At 41.2% G+C, this 18399-nt stretch overlaps 1 pseudogene; it reads left to right on the plus strand.

The window, feature by feature from the left end:
* LOC137003241 (zinc finger protein 721-like) overlaps positions 1-16514 on the plus strand; it is a 78961-nt pseudogene extending 62447 nt beyond the window's left edge.
* The last annotated feature ends 1885 nt before the right edge of the window (positions 16515-18399 follow it).

Below are 18399 nucleotides of genomic sequence, written 5' to 3' on the forward strand. Positions count from 1 at the left end.
CAGGAGTGTGTTTATGGGAATTTTTGACCATTCTTCTAGAAGCACATTTGTGAGGTCAGGCAGTGATGTTGGCGAGAAGGTCTGGCTCACAGTCTCCGCTCTAATTCATCCCAAAGGTGTTCAATCAGGATGAGGTCAGGACTCTGTGCAGGCCAGTCAAGTTGCTCCACACCAAACTCAATCCATATAGACCTTGCTTTGCACTGGTGCACAGTTATATGTTGGAACAGGAAACTGTTCAAACTGTTCCCACAATGCAACAAATGAGTATTTTGATAATTGATTAATCTACCAATTATTGGAACGATTAATCGACTGATCATCGATTATTATACTGGTTTATCAGTATGCTTTCTTAGATTATTCCACTAGCAATTAGTTAAAACATCGAGTTATACTTTAACTAATCATTAAAACAAGCAGTCTGGGTCAGTCAGTTTTCATGATTGTCAGTCTGTGATGGCACTCAAAGGCCTGGTGTTGTGGTGTATGGTCTTCTCCATTGTTTCTCTGCCTCTCTCTCCTCAGTCTGGCTTTTGATTGATCCTGCCACAGTTTTGCATTCCAGGATGTTATCTTCACTCCTCTTTCAGGAGGGGAGTTGAAAGCCCGTCAGCTCCTCCCTCTTCTTCTCTCTGTGGACTTGTCTTTGCATCTTCGCCACTTTGTTAAACAGACTCCAGTTTATTGCTACCATCCCTTTTCCAGAAGCCGTCTGAAATTTGAACACTCAGAGACTGCATTAATCAAATTGAACCATTGTAAATTCTGACTTCAATTGTATCTGAGCAATCAGCTCTTTATCTAAAGTCCACTTTTCAACTATCTCATCTTTTTCAATTAAACATCCAAATAAATATTATACTCACATTATAATGCCAGTTCCATTTGTTCCGTAAGTAGAATAGGGAAGGTGTAGGACATACAGCGCAAGCTTTTTGAAGAATATGAAAGTGCGATTTGGCGGAAGCACATGCAAGGCTCTTTATATTTATATCCTTCTTTATATTCGGATTAATAAAATTACTAATTAATTACTTCCACAAAAGTCACCTTTAAAGGAACACTCCACTTTTTTTGAAAATAGGCTAATTTTCCAACTCCCCTAGAGTTAAACAGTTGAGTTTTACCGTTTTCGAATCCATTCAGCCGATCTCCGGTTCTGGCGGTACCACTTTTAGCATAGCTTAGCATAGTTCATTGAATCTGATTAGACCGTTAGCATCGTGCTTAAAAATGACCAAAGAGTTTTGATATTTTTCCTATTTAAAACTTGACTCTTCTGTAGTTAAATCGTGTACTAAGACCGACAGAAAATAAAAAGTTGTGATTTTCTAGGCTGATATGGCTAGGAACTATACTCTCATTCAGGCGTAATAATCAAGGAACTTTGCTGCCGTTCCATGGCTGCAGCAGTGCAATGATATTACGCAGCGCCCGTGAGCCCCTGCTTGCACAGGGAACGTGCCTTGCAACCATGGAGACATTTGTGAGAGACGCTGCGTAATATCATTGCGCCTGCTGCAGCCATGATACGGCAGCAAAGTTCCTTGATTATTACGCCTGAATGAGAGTATAGTTCCTAGCCATATCAGCCTAGAAAATCACAACTTTTCATTTCCGCCGGTCTTAGTACACGATTTAACTACAGAAGAGTCAAGTTTTAAATAGGAAAAATATCAAAACTCTTTAACGGTCTAATCAGATTCAATGAACTATGCTAAGCTATGCTAAAAGTGGTACCGCCAGAACCGGAGATCGGCTGAATGGATTCGAAAACGGTAAAACTCAACTGTTTAACTCCTAGGGGAGTTGGAAAATGAGCCTATTTTCAAAAAAAGTGGAGTGTTCCTTTAAGACAAAGAAAAAACCTGATTGGTCAGAACTCCTCAAAGAGGTGGGACAACACCCTAATATTAAATAGGCAGATCACAGATCACTAAGACAATAGAAAGACTCCATTCATTGGCCAGCACATCAATCTGGACCCGAAAGGAAATGCAACAAACCAACTAACTCGCAAGAACGCAGACAAGGGAATCCGCATTCAAAGACAAACAACAAGCAAGTGCCTCCAGATCCTAAAGCTGAACTGGTGCATTAATTTAATGATTCATGGTTTGTTCAGGTCAGGCCTTATGAAGTGCATATTTTGCTAGAAATCATGCTCATCATTTCAGTCTCTCCTAAAACTCTTTCTTTCTCATTTCCTTTCTTTCTGCAACATGTATGAATGTGGGTGTGTGTTTGTGTTATATATTAGTTTGTGTTAGAATAATTAATAAAGTCTCCTGTAGATTTTTAAAAGAAGTGTATTGTTATTATGTGTTTACAAATGCAATGTCTTAAACTGTCAATAACATTACCCTTGCTACTAAACAGTGTTTTCACAATTCATATCCGCTACAAGAGCTTATTACGGCCTGAGTAAATGAACGCTGGACGATTCAGTTGCTCGGTCGTAAGTGACTCTTATAATTCCCTATAAATTAATTAATCATTTCATTTGGGCTCATTTGTCTGACACGTGACACGAGTTGTATCTTGCTCTTCTGTATTTTTCCAAAGAATAAAGATGAATATTGTCCGTAAATCTCACAAAGAACATGTTACTCTGCAGAATAGAATTTTTGTCTTGATTCCAGTCCAAATATCTAAAAATTCTTAGATCAAGAAGCATTTTCTGGACAAGTATAAATTATTTTCTTGTTTTTAGGAAAAATAAGTCAAAATTAAGTGAGTTTTTCCTTAAAACAAGTAAAAAATAATCTGCCAGTGGGGTAAGTAAAATAATCTTATCTCAAACCAAAAATAAGATATATAATCTTGTTTTCAGTTTGGACTAAGATTATTTTACTTATTTATCTGTAATTTCCCCTACAGTATGATGTAGTGTTTTAGTTGATAGCAGCCTACTGTTGATTTCTGAGAGATGTGAAAGAAACACAGCTATTTAATTTACAAACATGCTGTGCTCATTTCATCCATAGAAGCAAACACGAGGAGTGACTGACTGATGAATATTTTTTCCTATTCGGTAGAATTCACTGGAGTGCAGCTTTCCCTGCATCATTTGGTGTTATACTGTTATACATTTTCCTTCAGTAATTGTTTGCTTCATTGCAGTTGTAGTTATGTTTAGTTATGTAAACCCTGGACTTGGCAACACTGACTTCCTTTACGGCACCAGTCTCAGGACAACAGAACAACTCTCTCAACAGGGGCTTTTCATTCATTAGAATTGATGTAATGTACCCAGAGCCTCTTCTGTATTATCAGCACAAGGAAGAGACAAGTGTTATACAATAAACAAAAGATAAACAAGAATAACTAACACAACCACTAAATGAATAACATTGATGGTATAGGAATAAAGTGTAAGATACATCAAATACAAGTAATTAAATTTGGTGTGGCTATGGAAGAGTTACATTATCTTATGGAAAGATAAATTGTTTTTCTGAAAATAATCAGGTGGAACCTTATTATGCACCAAACAAATAAACGAAAAATTATTGGTTACATCAGCAATATTGCATCTATGAATTAGGAAATTATATACTGATAATGTACAACAATGCCAAGGTCTCTGGAAAGAGGTTTGGTTAAGTGATATTGTCACATGACAGGCTTCTCTTCTTTTCTTGTGATGCTTTCGCTCTTACAACTCATAAAAGAGATTTGTCATATTCAGTTATACTTTTACTTAATTTTTATATTCACTTCAAGTAATGATTGATTAAACTCATTAATAATTGTATTTAAAAAATGTTATTGCCTCGCTCGCATCAGGAATAATTTTATAATTTTAGTTTTGAAAGCCATTTACTTTTGGGGCTTTCCATGTTTTAAAATGCCTCAGTTTTTAAATGCCTAATAAATTATATTTCACCCACACAAAACTGACACTGAATGAGATGCTGTTTGTCTACATTAATAACAGTTTCACCCTTGATATCCAGTGTCATATATACATTTCAATGAGTTTGTTCTAGTCAGTTTGATGTTCATTCACACCATAAGGCTTCATGAAGTCATAACAATCACTATGAACTTTAAACACAGTTTTTACAAAATAAAATGATTACTGTCTCCATCTCACCACAGATTTACACACCCAGCATTGGTGGCAAATAAGTATCACTGCATAAGAGTCAAACAATTGTCTTTCAAAAGTTTTATTTCTTACAAGAAAGGTCAGACAGTCTTACAGAGACAAAAGTTGCTGCAGAGTGTGTGATAAGGAAGGGAAGGATTACTATCAAACCTAATCCAACACTAGTACTTTTTTTTAACCCTAATCTCTAAATGTTGCTCATTATTACAAATATTAAATTTAAAAGTAGCTATATTTGGGACAACAGACAAAAACTGAACATTAAAGACCAAGCTAAAATGAAATGTATGCATATAACATCTGTTTCCTGCATCAACATTTTACTGTCATTTTACAGTTGTAATGCCTTCGATTTATAAATTATGTTTATGGTTTATAAATCGAGTAAACAAGTAAATCGTGTGCACATTTATCTACTATTTTATCTACAGAAGGTTATGTCCGGGGCTCCGTGAATACCAGACACATCCCTCAAAGCACCTGAAATGAGTGAATCCCTGTGCTTACAAGCTTCTTGAAACGTTTATAACGTTATAATGACAGCTCGTGTCTGAATATGTGCAAGGAGAAAATAAGCTAGCGATGTCACGTGTCTGGAAAAAAAATGACAGCTGCAGAGATGACTGACCAACGCAGCTGCCAACAAGAAGCTCCTTCCACCAATGAGAAACCTGAAACAAACCTTGGACACGCCCATTACTCCGAGCTGCAGCGCCCCGTTTATGTTCAGTTTCAGTCAGCGTCGATCTTCTGAGGTGAGGAGAGCAGTTCACGGTATTTCATCAAACATCAAACACACTTTATACAGTTTGATTGAGCGATTTTGTGCGTTCGTTTAAGTTGTTGTTTCTTTGTTTGGGGTGAGAACTTTTACTGAATGTCAAAAGTTAAAGTTTGAGGTCTGTGAGGGGAATTGATGTGAATAGTGTTGCTGTTGCCATTTCATTTATATCTTTTGATTTCTAAATTTCTGTCTTTCTATCTCTTTGTCAGCTTAGTTATTTTACATTATTAAACTGGAATAGAGACTGCTAAATACATCGAGCCTGTAATGATCCAGGTGAGACATTTTAAAACTATAAATGTTCATATAGTTTGACTTTGGAAACATTAAATGTTGCTTTGTGGTGCTCCTTTTTTCTCTCTTTCTAAAGTTTTTATGATCATCGTAAGTTTCTGTACAAAACTAACAAGTTAATGATCGAATTACCTTATTTAGATTATGTAATCTAAAACTATATTCAGATTAATTTGGATGTTGTTGTAGAGTAGTTATTTATCTATCTTGTTAGTGTAGTGTTACTCTATTATTGTTGTTTTAATGTCATATGTGATAAATTACAGTATTGTTTTTTAATAGAGCACTTAAATAATTTTCTCAAATAATCAGTAAGAAATTGATGCAAAAACTTGAGAAAATGAGATCCAGGCAGTTGATGACGTTGAACAATTATTTATTCATTGCAATTAAATTTAGCCTCACACGCAAACTCTAATCGATAATGAAAATATTTATGTCTTAAAAGTATGTGGTTCACATATTTTTTTGCCACTGTATGTAAAAATGTTTTTACATTGTTTATTTGTTGACCCGTCATGCAAAATAGATAGGGAAACTATCTTTTACATTATTAATACAAAGACAATTATATTTCAGATTGAATGCATGTATGCTAGTTGAAAAACTTGACCACATGGGAGATTTACGGAAATTTTGGTAAATTTCATCCCAAAATGTCCCCTAATAAAAATCACATTCGGGGGGTAAAACTTTTTTTTTGGCAGGGTTCCCTTAGTAAAATGTGCATTTCAAGGGCTAAATATCATGTTATTTGAGCTCGCTTAACCCGTGTAAGGGTGCTTTCACATTAGCACTTTTTTTGGTGCACTTGGCAACACTGTTTGGTTCATTCATTCACTCACTCACTATATCACTCACACACTTTTTACTCAATTTGAATGTCTCTCCTCCCCCAGTTTTTAAAATTGAAAACAAGCAGATCATATAGAGAAACACTTTTTCCATACCACCCCGTCACATCAACATATTTTCAGTGTCGGGGTGGTACAAGAATGGCTTCCTTGCCTGAATAAAAAGGATAATATTATTAAAGATTTTGTGCCTGAGGTGGGAAAATATGTTTTTTGGAGGATTAACATATCTTTCAAGTTGTATGTTTGTTTAAAAAAAAGTTTGTTCCTAATAAAAATTTTGGAAATGGAAAATGGAAGTGGAAATGGCACCCATTTCATAGAATGACTCTATTATAATAATAATAATAATTATTATTATTATTATTATTATTATTAATAATAATAATTAATAATAACAAACTTAGCAACTGATATATTTTTAATTTTGTCAGAGCAGCTCCTCCCACTACAGTTCATCATCAATGAAGCCCCTCCCACTACATTTCATCAACAGTGAAGCTCCTCCCACATCAGTTCTCCAATAAATACAGGAATATTCCCATCAGACGAGCATCAGAGCATCAGGAAGAGCTGAAATCATCAAAGACTGAGTTTATTAAAGAGGACAGTGAGAACATGATTGATCCAGAACCCTGCAGAATGAAACACACTGAAGATACTGAAGAACAAAGAGGTTGGTGTTTATTCTTCATTCATTCATGATGCTGAACGACAGTAAAAACTATAAACAGTCAAACTATGAAACAGGTACTGATTTTTCAACAAATGTTCAGTAAAGGGAGATTTGAGAAACTTTCATCTGTCAAAATCAGTTCAAACTAATTATTATTTTAGCTGTTTAATTTTGCACATATTTTATATCTAGTTCACAGTTTTGCAACAATGTTGGACATTTCTCAATATAGTTTACAACATTGTTTTATGTTTTTTTTTGTTTTTTAGCAGTAAACAGCAAAGATTGTTTTCATAAATTTTCTGCATGATTTTACTTATGTTCACGGCTGCAGATGTGTTTAGTTATGCACAGTCTTTGTATTGCTCAGAGAGTCAGGATGTAGTGAATCCTCCATGAGGGGTAGAAAACACTGGAAGTATAGAAAGATGGTAAACATATTCCTAATAAGGTGAAGGCTGATAATTGGACAGAGGCTTCAGCCTTGAAGGTTAGAGATATGAAAGTGAGGAGAAGCTTTCATTTCTTGTCTCAGACTGCAGTGACTTCAGTGATTCTGTATGAATATGTATAAAGCCGCTCAGAGTAATATTAATAAAATAAATACTTCATTTAACCAACTATGATAACTTCGTTAGATGGTTTAAAGCAACACTATTCATTTGCAAATAAGACAAACCACAGATTCAGATTGCCCTGCAAATTTGCAAAGCAAAGAATGATGGACGCTCTTTGATATAAAAAAAGAATATCCCTGGCTATATATAATTTTCAGCTGATTAACATTATGAAAACTGGCAAAACCTTTACGAACTTCAAAAGATAAAACAGCAAAACTAATATTATTTCCAATAATTCAAAATTATGTTCATTTTCCAGATTGAATTGTCACATAGGTTGCAAAAGTGCATTCTGCAAACAGTCAGGTGGAGATCAGTGTTGCATTTGTTGAAATTCAGCACTGAAGGTTTGATCATGGCAGATTTTGTCACACAAATGGGACAAGTAGCTTGTGAAGAAACAAAGACTGACTGTGTGACACTTTCATTGAAGCAGAATTTCGCTGTGAAGATCGCTAAACTCAGGCGCACATTTGTTTTCAGATCATCAGCACTTCTTCCGCATATAGCGCATGCAAATAGTTACCAGATTACACAGATTTAAGCAAAATACAGGGAAAAAAAGTCTATTTGGGGGATTTAAGATCTTTGCATCTGGCAACCACAAGCATATCCCAAAGAAAAAACACATTTTCAGGATAAATAATGAGCGCGCCAATATCGTGACGATTATTTAAAATCAATTGAGAGAAGCAGATATCATTATCGCAATTAAAATACGATTAATCGTGCAGCCCTTCGTAAGACCTTCATTCATCTTCAGAACACAAATTAACCCTTTGAGCGGTACGGTCCCACATATGGGATTTTTATGTCTGTGCCCCTGGGCGTACGGTACCACATATGGGATTTCGAACGTTCAGCGACGTCACATAACTGCCAGATTCAAACTGTGCTTTCGCGCTCTGGCTGCGAGACGGACACGCGCAGCTCTTGTCATATATCACAGCTATGCAGTGTTTTCAGGCAAATAATGTGTATTTTAAGGTTTCAGACATTTAAATACGCATAAGCACCATTAAAACAATACATTAAGCATTTATAATTTACACATTGATGTCCGACATCAGTGGAAGCAGCAATAACAAATATAATTTGGCGACATTTATTCATATCAGACACACATAATGGGCCTAAGTAACTATAAAGTTTACTCTATTATTCTTCCAGTTCACCAGCCACTTACTTGCATATATTTCGGAAGAAAATGATGAATTAACCTGCTGTAAATCCGACTGACAGGACTCTTGTGAACTGCAGCGCAAACTAAGATGGCGGCGCCCATCTCGCGTTATAGATCAAGATAAAGATCAGTTATAAAGGTTTTAAAACGACAAAGCACACTCACTTACACATATTTGAGAATCGGAATATCAGATAGTTGATGACATGGTAAGCAATTTTGCGAATATTTTAAATAAAAAAGGAAAAACTAAATAATAGCGATCCATCTGTCATACAGTGTTATTGTTGCTGCGCTCAGCGCTCGTGACACGCAAGACGCGTCGCCATGGAAACATTAAAGGCAAACGTTCTAAAATAATGGTCGCCTTAAAAAAACTCACTCTGGGGGGACAGTTAGAATATTTTAAACTCACTATCGAAAGGGTTAAGATATTTTTGTTGAAATCCGATGGCTCAGTGAGGCCTGCATCGCCAGCAATAACACTCCCTTTCTCAATGCCCAAAAAGCTACAGTTCATGATGTGACTACAGTGTTTCAGTCTTAATATTATAAAGCGACAGTAATACTTTTTATTAGGTATGCACCGATACCATTTTTTAAAGGACAGTGTAACGAAGGCGGGACTCAGAGTAAGATCCACATGCGAAGCTTTATTAAATGTTGAGCGTGGTCGTACAGGCAAACGGGGTAAACAGGAACATCAGAGACAGGCAGGATCGTAGTCAGAGAACATGCAGTGGTCAAAAGGCAGGCAGCTATCAATCACAGGACAGGAGAACCAGACAGGGATCAGAAACAGGAACTGGAACAGACAGGATAAACAGGACAAATGCTTGGAAATGTTACACTGGGAAAACAAGACCTAGCAGTGAGGTGATGTGTGTAAGAGTCTTTTATTGTCCTGGTAATGAGCTGCAGCTGGGTGTGGTGATTAGTGATTAGTGTTAAGTGTGTGCAGGTGAGTGGCAGAGAGGATGATGGGAGATGTAGTCCGGGAACTGACAGGAACAGACGGTGATCATGACATAACGCCCCCCTCCCGGAAGGCGCGTCCTCGCGACGTGAAGGAACAGCTAGGGAGGGGGGGGTGGGTGCATTGGAGATCTAGTAGCAGCCAGGAACGGGATCTCCAATGCAGTCCCTGGAACTCGGGCAGCCACGGCGGGTCAGGTGGCTCGGGCGGCCACGGTAGGTCAGGTGGCCTGGGCGGCCATGGTAGGTCGGATGGTTCAGGCAACCACGGCAGGTCGGAGTCCATACATGGCCTTAGTGGCCTACAGTCCATTAATGGCCATGACAGCAGTGGTTGAGCAGGGTCCCCACCCACCAGCTCCCCACCCCTAGGTATACTGCCCCCCCCCAAAAAGTTCTTGGGGATTTCAGCGGGGCCCGTCACAGGTTCATGGGCAAGGAGTTCGGGTGAAGCTGGCAGGGCAAGACACCTGAGTGGCGCTGGCAGCGCAAGGCGTTTGAGCGGCGCCGGCAGGGCTGGAAGCTTGGATGGCGCCGGCAGGGCTGGAAGCTTGGATGGCGCCGGCAGGGCTGGAAGCTTGGATGGCGCCGGCAGGGCTGGAAGCTTGGGTGGCGCCGGCAGAGCGAGGAGCTCAGTAGATGCCGGTAGGGCGAGGAGCTCAGTAGATGCCGGTAGGGCGAGAAGCACAGGTGGTGCCGGCAGGGCAAGGAGCACAGGTGGCGCAGGCAGGGCAAGAAGCACAGGTGGCGCCGGCAGAGCGAGGAGCTCAGGTGGCGCCGGCAGGGCAAGGAGCTCAGGTGGCGCTGGCAGAGCGAGACACCTGGGCGGAGTGGGAGAGACCTCTGGAGTAGCGGCCTCTTGAAAGGCTTCTGAGCCTTGAGGAATGAAAGAAGCCTTCTTCCTCCTTCTCCTCCTCTTCCGAGGGTGAGGTGATGGTTCACCGGTTGGAGTGGGTTCTGGAGCAAACTCACTGGCTGAAGCAGGTTCTGGAGCGGACTCAATGGCTGGAACACCCCCTACATCTTTCAGCACTGCAGGGGCGGCCATCTTGCCCGTGGGCACTGGCAAAGCAGCCATCTTGTCCATCGCATCCAGGGCGCTTGAGAGCGTTGCAACCGACGAACTTGAGAGCGTTGCAACCGACGAACTTGAGAGCGTAGCGTCCGATGAGTTTGAGTGCGACGCGGCCGGCTGGCTTGAGTGCGACGCGGCCGGCGGAGGCTTAGGAATGCCAGCCGCTCGTGCTGAAATCAGCGGTGGATCAGTCACACTGGAACGCAACCCTCTCCGCTCCCGAACTGATCTAGAGACGTGACGTTGCTCTGGGCGATCAGCGGAGACTTGACGTGACTCTGGGCGATCAGCGGAGACTTGACGTGACTCTGGGCGATCAGCGGAGACTTGACGTGACTCTGGGCGATCAGCGGAGACTTGACGTGACTCTGGGCGATCAGCGGAGACTTGACGTGACTCTGGGCGATCAGCGGAGACGTGACACTGCTCATGGAGATCAGCTGGGACATAGACTGGTGTTGTTGTAATAGTGGCCACCTTTTTGTGAATGTTCTTTGATGCGGCGTCCATTACGTGATTTACTATGGTGTCGCATTTCCCCGCGACACCCACAGTAAAACGTGAACCAACGGTAAGCAGGGCAAAGTCCAAGAATTCCATAAACGTCCCTCGGGGACCATTGGCGATTAAATAACCCTTAAGAGGTTCATTTAGTCCATAAGCAAAAAAGTCAATGAGGGCACAGTCCGGTAAATCAGAAAAATGGGCAATGTCCAGGAATTTCTGGATATGAACCTCCAGGGTGCAGTTACCTTGACGAAGGCTGACCAGGTGTGTTGCGGGATCCATACTGGGACTAGGACGCCCAACAAAGCTGCTGGATCTGGGTGTGGCTAGGTCTTCTGTAACGAAGGCGGGACTCAGAGTAAGATCCACATGCGAAGCTTTATTAAATGTTGAGCGTGGTCGTACAGGCATGGTCAAACGGGGTAAACAGGAACATCAGAGACAGGCAGGATCGTAGTCAGAGAACAGGCAGTGGTCAAAAGGCAGGCAGCTATCAATCACAGGACAGGAGAACCAGACAGGGATCAGAAACAGGAACCGGAACAGACAGGATAAACAGGACAAACGCTTGGAAATGTTACACTGGGAAAACAAGACCTAGCAGTGAGGTGATGTGTGTAAGAGTCTTTTATTGTCCTGGTAATGAGCTGCAGCTGGGTGTGGTGATTAGTGATTAGTGTTAAGTGTGTGCAGGTGAGTGGCAGAGAGGATGATGGGAGATGTAGTCCGGGAACTGACAGGAACAGACGGTGATCATGACAGACAGGATATATGAGTACCGATACTTTTTTCTTTTACTTGCCGATACTGATACCTATACATGTATTAATTTCTCTCTCTCTCTCTTTTTCAATAAATATAATTGTTGTTATTTAAAAGAAATGTACAAAAAAATTACAAACAATACAACAAATACTATAGAGATACAAATTAAATAATCTTGTTTTTCAGATACAGTAGTTTATTTACCATGTTAACATTAATTTAACATATTTTGTTGTTTTATTAACATTAATAACAAATATAGGCTACGGTCCCTTTAAGACCGAATCCATGAACACTGACACATATCCTGTTTTCACCCAAATGTTTACGTCCACTTAATTCAATTCAATTCAAATTTATTTGTATAGCGCTTTTCACGATACATATCATTTCAAAGCAGCTTTACAGAAAATGGATGTCAACATTACAATTTAAAGAATGTAGTTAGCAAATAATATACTTTAGGTAATTACAATCACTATTAGCAGTTTAACTGAAGGTAGAAGTAATGAGCTCCTGGAAAATGAATTACATTAACAATAAATTAGGATATAGAGATTGTGCAATGTGAATGTTGATCTAGATGATTGCGTCTCCTGAAGTCCTCGCAGGACTTAAGCCATAACCGAGCCATAACCGACTGTATTTACGTGAGATACTCCACACGATAAACATTTTGACAACTGTTCAGGCGCAAAGAGAACCGATCGCACGCTGTCCGAGAGAACCGAGATCGTGTGCAAAAAAGAGAGAGCGTGTGCGAGAGAGAGAGAGAGAGCGCTTCTGGTCTGTGTTATTCAGTGCAATTCCACCTAACCCGCCTACACTAATCGATAACGAAATGTGATTAAAAGCATGCAGTTCACAATGTGTGTGTTGTCATCATTTATTTTGAAGTATTTCCACACCTCTTGTCACAGTTCCCTTTGTTCCCAGACTCCATTTCCCAAGATCATTCGTGTTGCCACACCTGCACTCACTTCCTCATCATCTCCTCATCACTCATCACCTGCACCTGGACTTGATCATCTGCACTCTCTTTATAATGGACTCACTCCCTGCACTCCTTGCCTGATCTTAATGTTAGTTTACCGTGTATGTGTTGTGTCTCAGCTCTTTTGTGGAATAAATACCTTTAATTGTGGATCTCCGTATATGCCTCATCTTTACCGCAACTAACATGTAACAGAAGATCAGACCCAACCGCTGGACATCCACAAGTTAATATGGGTATCTTCCTTGTACCTGTGCCCCCCAAAAAAATTGGATGCAAGCTCTCGGCGGAGGACCGCCTCTGGACTGCCAGACAGGACGGCCGCCCGCTGGAGAAGTATGTGGAGGAACTCGCAGAGCTTTCTAGTAAGGTGAGCTGGCCTGATGCAAATTTGAACACTTGTTTTCTGAGGGGTCTGGACGAGGAGACAATTCGTTATTTTGAACCAGAACGGCTCTTTTCCCTAGTCGAGTCTATTAATCTGATTTTCTTTCTTAATGGTTCCGAGTTTGAAATTCAAGAGGTTCAGAAAGAGTCGTATTCTCCTCCTCCAGCCCTCTTAGAAACATAGGCGGCCTGGCCAGTTCACCAGCCGCTGATTTCCTCCACCTACCACTCCAGTGGGCATTCCCCTATGGCCTTGTCTGACCTTCAGCCCAGACCATTCAAGAAGAGGTCCAACGCGAGTCGCAAACGGCATAAGAAGTCGGTCGCTGCCTCACCTGAGCCTTCTTTTAAGCCTGCCAACGAGCAGCCCAAGCCAGCCTTCCATGAGCCGCCAAAGGAGGCGGAATAGACTTTTGGGCTGAACCAGCAGTCCCAGCCTTCCCCGAGCCTACATGTACATGTACCGTGTGTGGGGAACTCATTGGTGGGATTCCAGTCCCGGCATGGCTTGCTAAGGCTCCAGTCCCACCATGGCCAGCCAAGGCTCCAGACCCGCCATGGCCTTCCACGGTTCCTGACCCGCCATGACCTACCGAGGCTCCAGACCTGTCATGGCCAGCCAAGGTTCCAGACCCGCCATGGCCTTCCAAGGCTCCTGACCCCCCATGGCCTACCGAAGCTCCAGACCTGTCATGGCCAGCCAAGGCTCCAGACCCGCCATGGCCTTCCAAGGCTCCTGACCCGCCATGGCCTACTGAGGCTCCAGACCTGTCATGGCCAGCCAAGGCTCCTGACCCGCCATGGCCGCCCACGGCCTCTGACCCGCTTTGGCTCCCTGAACTCCTGGACCCGCCCTGGAAACCTCCGTTGCCGTCTGCTCCTCTCCCTGCACCTGCGTGAGGACTCCAGGGCACCCACTCCCCCTCCTCGGTTTTTCCATCTACGGCTCGAGGCCGCGCCTACCGGGAGGGGGAGGTAATGTCACAGCTTGTTCCCAGACTCCATTTCCCAAGATCCTTTGTGTTTCCACACCTGCACTCACATCCTCGTCATCTCCCTATCATCACTCATCACCTGCACCTGGACCTGGATCTTAATGTTAGTTTACCGTGTATGTGTTGTGTCTCAGCTCTTTTGCACAGAAAATTCTGTCAGTTACGTCACGTGAGGTATCAGTCTTTGGTATCGGGGGTATTTTTATGAATATGAGTACAAGTACATGAGCCTGGTATCAGGCCCCCTACTTTTTATGTTTTTTATGCTTTTTAATATGTTATGACAATGCACACTGAGCCAGTTTCCCAATGTGATTTCTTAACTGCCACAAAGTTAAATTCATTAAAATGTCCTTGAAATATGATGCACTGCCACAACAAAGCCACATTTTGAGCACTTTTTACTGTATCAGCCTTTTTTTTTAACTTGGCAAAAAGAACAATGCACAAAGACATTCATGTCGCGGTTTCTCGGCCGTCACATAGAATGCTTTAAAGCGGACATAAGGCTGTGAAATAAACTGCCCTACGAAAGCCACATTTCAGCAAATAGATTGTTAATTATGCACATCCACATTTGATCTAAATGATAGTATTTTATAGAAGTTGTCTACTTTCTGCTATTACATCAGGGCTCACTTTTATGTCTTTCCACTTCGTACTTCTCTCTTTAAATGATTTTGATGTACTGAAAATGAAATAAATCTTTTTTTACTTTTATTTCAGACCCGATAGAAGAGAGTGAGGAGAGTGAAGAACTGAGTGAAGTGGAGGTGAAACATCATGACAAAACTGGAGAAAAACCTTTGAGTCGCTCAAAGACCAAAAAGACATTTTTAAAGAAAAGAAGAGCAAAGAAATCTACAACCTGCACTCAGTGTGGAAAGAGTTTCACAACCAAACAAAATCTTGAGATTCACATGAGGATCCACACCGGAGAGAAGCCGTTCACATGTGATCAGTGTGGGAAAGGTTTCACAAGTAATTGTAATCTTAAGAGTCACATGAGGATCCACACTGGAGAGAGACCGTTCACATGCACTCGGTGTGGGAAGAGTTTCACATACAAACAAAATCTTGAGATTCATAAGAGAGTTCATACTGGGGAGAAGCCATTCACATGTGACCAGTGTGGGAAGAGTTTCACAAGATCAGAATGCCTTAAATTACACATGATGATCCACACTGGAGAGATGCCATTCACATGTGATCAATGCGGATGGAAATTCTTAACCAAACAAAAGTTTGAGGTTCATGTAAGAGTTCATACTGGAGAGAGGCCGTTCACATGTGATCAATGCGGGAAGAGCTTTATGGATTTGTCAAAACATAAAAGACACATGAAAATCCACACTGGAGAGAAGCCGTACACATGTGATCAATGTGGGTTTAGTTTCATAGAATCAAGTAAACTTAAGAGGCACATGATGATCCACACTGGAGAGAAGCCGCATACATGCATTACATGTGGGAAGAGTTTCACAGATTCAGGAAACCTTAAGATTCACATGAGAATCCACACTGGAGAAAAGTCTTTCATGTGTGAACACTGTGAAAAGAGATTCTCAACCAAACATAGTCTTGAGCTTCACATGAGAATTCATACTGGAGAGAAGCCGTTCACATGTGATCAGTGCAGGAAGAGATTCAGAGATAAACCAAGTCTTGATCTTCACATGAGAGTTCACACTGGAGAGAAGCCATACATGTGTGTTGAGTGTGAAAAGAGATTCACTCACAGAAAAAATCTTATTGATCACATAAGGATCCACAATAGAGAGAAGATGCACACATGTGATCACTGTGGCAAAATATTCATTGGGTCATCAGCCCTGAAGAAACACCTGACAGTTCATACAAAGGAGAAGCCACATTCATGTTCTGTGTGTGGAAAGAGTTTTTCACTGCTGCAAAGTTTACAGAGACATCAGATAATACATGCTGGTGTGAAAGAGTTCATGTGCTTTGAGTGTGAGAAGACTTTTACTAGAGCAAACTGTTTAAAATTGCACCAGAGAATTCACACTGGAGAAAAACCTTACAAGTGTTCACACTGTGACAGGAGATTCAGGCAGTCATCACATTTGAAAATACACATGAGGATCCACACTGGAGAAAAACCTTACAAGTGTTCACACTGTGACAAGAGATTCAGTGTGTCATCATCTCTGAAAACACATGAGAGGATCCACAGCAGAGAGAAGCTGCACATGTGTGATCAGTGTGGAAAGAGTTTCACTATTAAAAGACACCTGAAGATACACATGAAGATCCACTTAGTTTCCTAACAGCCATGATGAGTGACAAGGACATTTTGTTGTTAGATTGTAGCGGTGGGCGATCTGATGAGTTTATATCAGGTTTATGTTGAAGACGTCTTCAAGAGAATCATAGAGATTGTGATCGTTTATATCTTCGTTATAATGTTAAAACTACTCCAATGAATGCCCATTAGATGGTTGTGATGACTGGCCAAATTATGTCACTCCATCAAGTGTCTTTCATTCATGGTGACGTATTTGAATAATAAGTGAAGTTCACAACGTAATTTCGGGAGGAGTGAACCCATCTAATCTTTCAATTAGTGAAACTCAAACATAATCTCAAGAGGAGGGCTACCCTAATCTTTCAATTACATCCAGAGCATATAAGCAGCTACTCACCCTGCTCTGGCATCAGTTGTTTCGATATCCCTCCACCTCCCCAACTCCACCACATAAATTAAGCATCTCATCTATCGTACTCCTCTTTCATGCAATAGTAGTCCCTGGGGGGTATATCCAAGCTCGAGTTGAAGCTGCTTCCTCGAGCCCCTCCACAGCGGACAGCAAGCCAAATACGCTTAACCTTATTAGCTTAAAGATTTTATGAGGAAACAAACTCGTGAATTCAATGCAAGATAGCAATATAGCTGTGAGAGGAATTGATTTGAGGAATTTCGTTTTAATTTTGATTATAAAAACTGGATTTTAAAAAAAAAATGGAAGATGCAGACGTAATCACAGAATCCAGTCATAAAAATGAAATTTATTCTATACCTGTATAATCTGTCAAATGTATGATGAATAAATCAAAAGCAGGTCAGTAGAATCAGATTGTGATATGGAGTAGTGGACTCGAACCCATAACATTTAGGTTACAAGTCTGACTCTAACCACTAGGCCACAACTACGCATCAAGTGGTAGATAATGTGCATGATTCAGAGAGACAGCAACGTGGCCGTTTGACTTGCTATCACGCTTTGTTGCTGAAGCATTAAGATTTCCTTTCACTGGAACTAAGGGTTCAAGCCCAACCCCTGAAATACAACTCCACACCATAATCCCCCCTTCACCAAACTTTACACTTGGCACAATGCAGTCAGGCAAGTACCGTTCTCCTGGCAACCACCAAACCCAGACTCGTCCATTTGATTGCCAGACAGAGAAGCGTGATTGGTCAGTCCAGAGAACACATCTCCACTGCTCTAGAGTCCAGTGGCAGCGTGCTTTACACCACTGCATCTGACGCTTTGCATTGCACTTGGTGATGTAAGGCTTAGATGCAGCTGCTCGGCCATGGAAACCCATTCCATGAAGCTCTCTACACACTTTTCTTGAGTTAATCTGAAAGCCACATGAAGTTTGGAGGTCTGTAGCTATTGTCTCTGCAGAAAGTTGCTGCCGTCTGCGCACTGTGAGCCTCAGCATGCGCTGACCCCGCTCTGTGATTTTACGTGGCCTACCACTTTGTGGCTGAGTTGTTTCCAATTGCTTCTACTCTGTTATAATAACACTAACAGTTGACCATGGAATATTTAGTAGTGATGAAATTTCATGAATGGACTTATTGCACAGGTGGCAACCTATCACAGTGCCACACTTGAATTCACTGAGCTCCTGAGAGCGACCCATTCTTTCACAAATGTTTGTAGAAGCAGTCTGCATGCCTAAGTGCTTGATTTTATACACCTGTGGCCATGGAAGTGATTGGAACACCTGAATTCAATGATTTGGAGGGGTGTCCCAATAATTTTGGCAATATTTTTTATACGTTTTACATTTATTCATTTGGCAGATGCTTTTATCCAAAGTGTCTAACAAGTGAGGAATACAACAAGCAAGTCGTGATGACGAGGCACATGGACACAAGAAGTGTTCACCATACAAGTTTTAGGCAGTGCTCAGAGTATC

Source organism: Chanodichthys erythropterus, chromosome 3, assembly GCF_024489055.1.
Source record: "Chanodichthys erythropterus isolate Z2021 chromosome 3, ASM2448905v1, whole genome shotgun sequence".
In the NCBI taxonomy this organism is placed as follows: Eukaryota; Metazoa; Chordata; class Actinopteri; order Cypriniformes; family Xenocyprididae; genus Chanodichthys; species Chanodichthys erythropterus.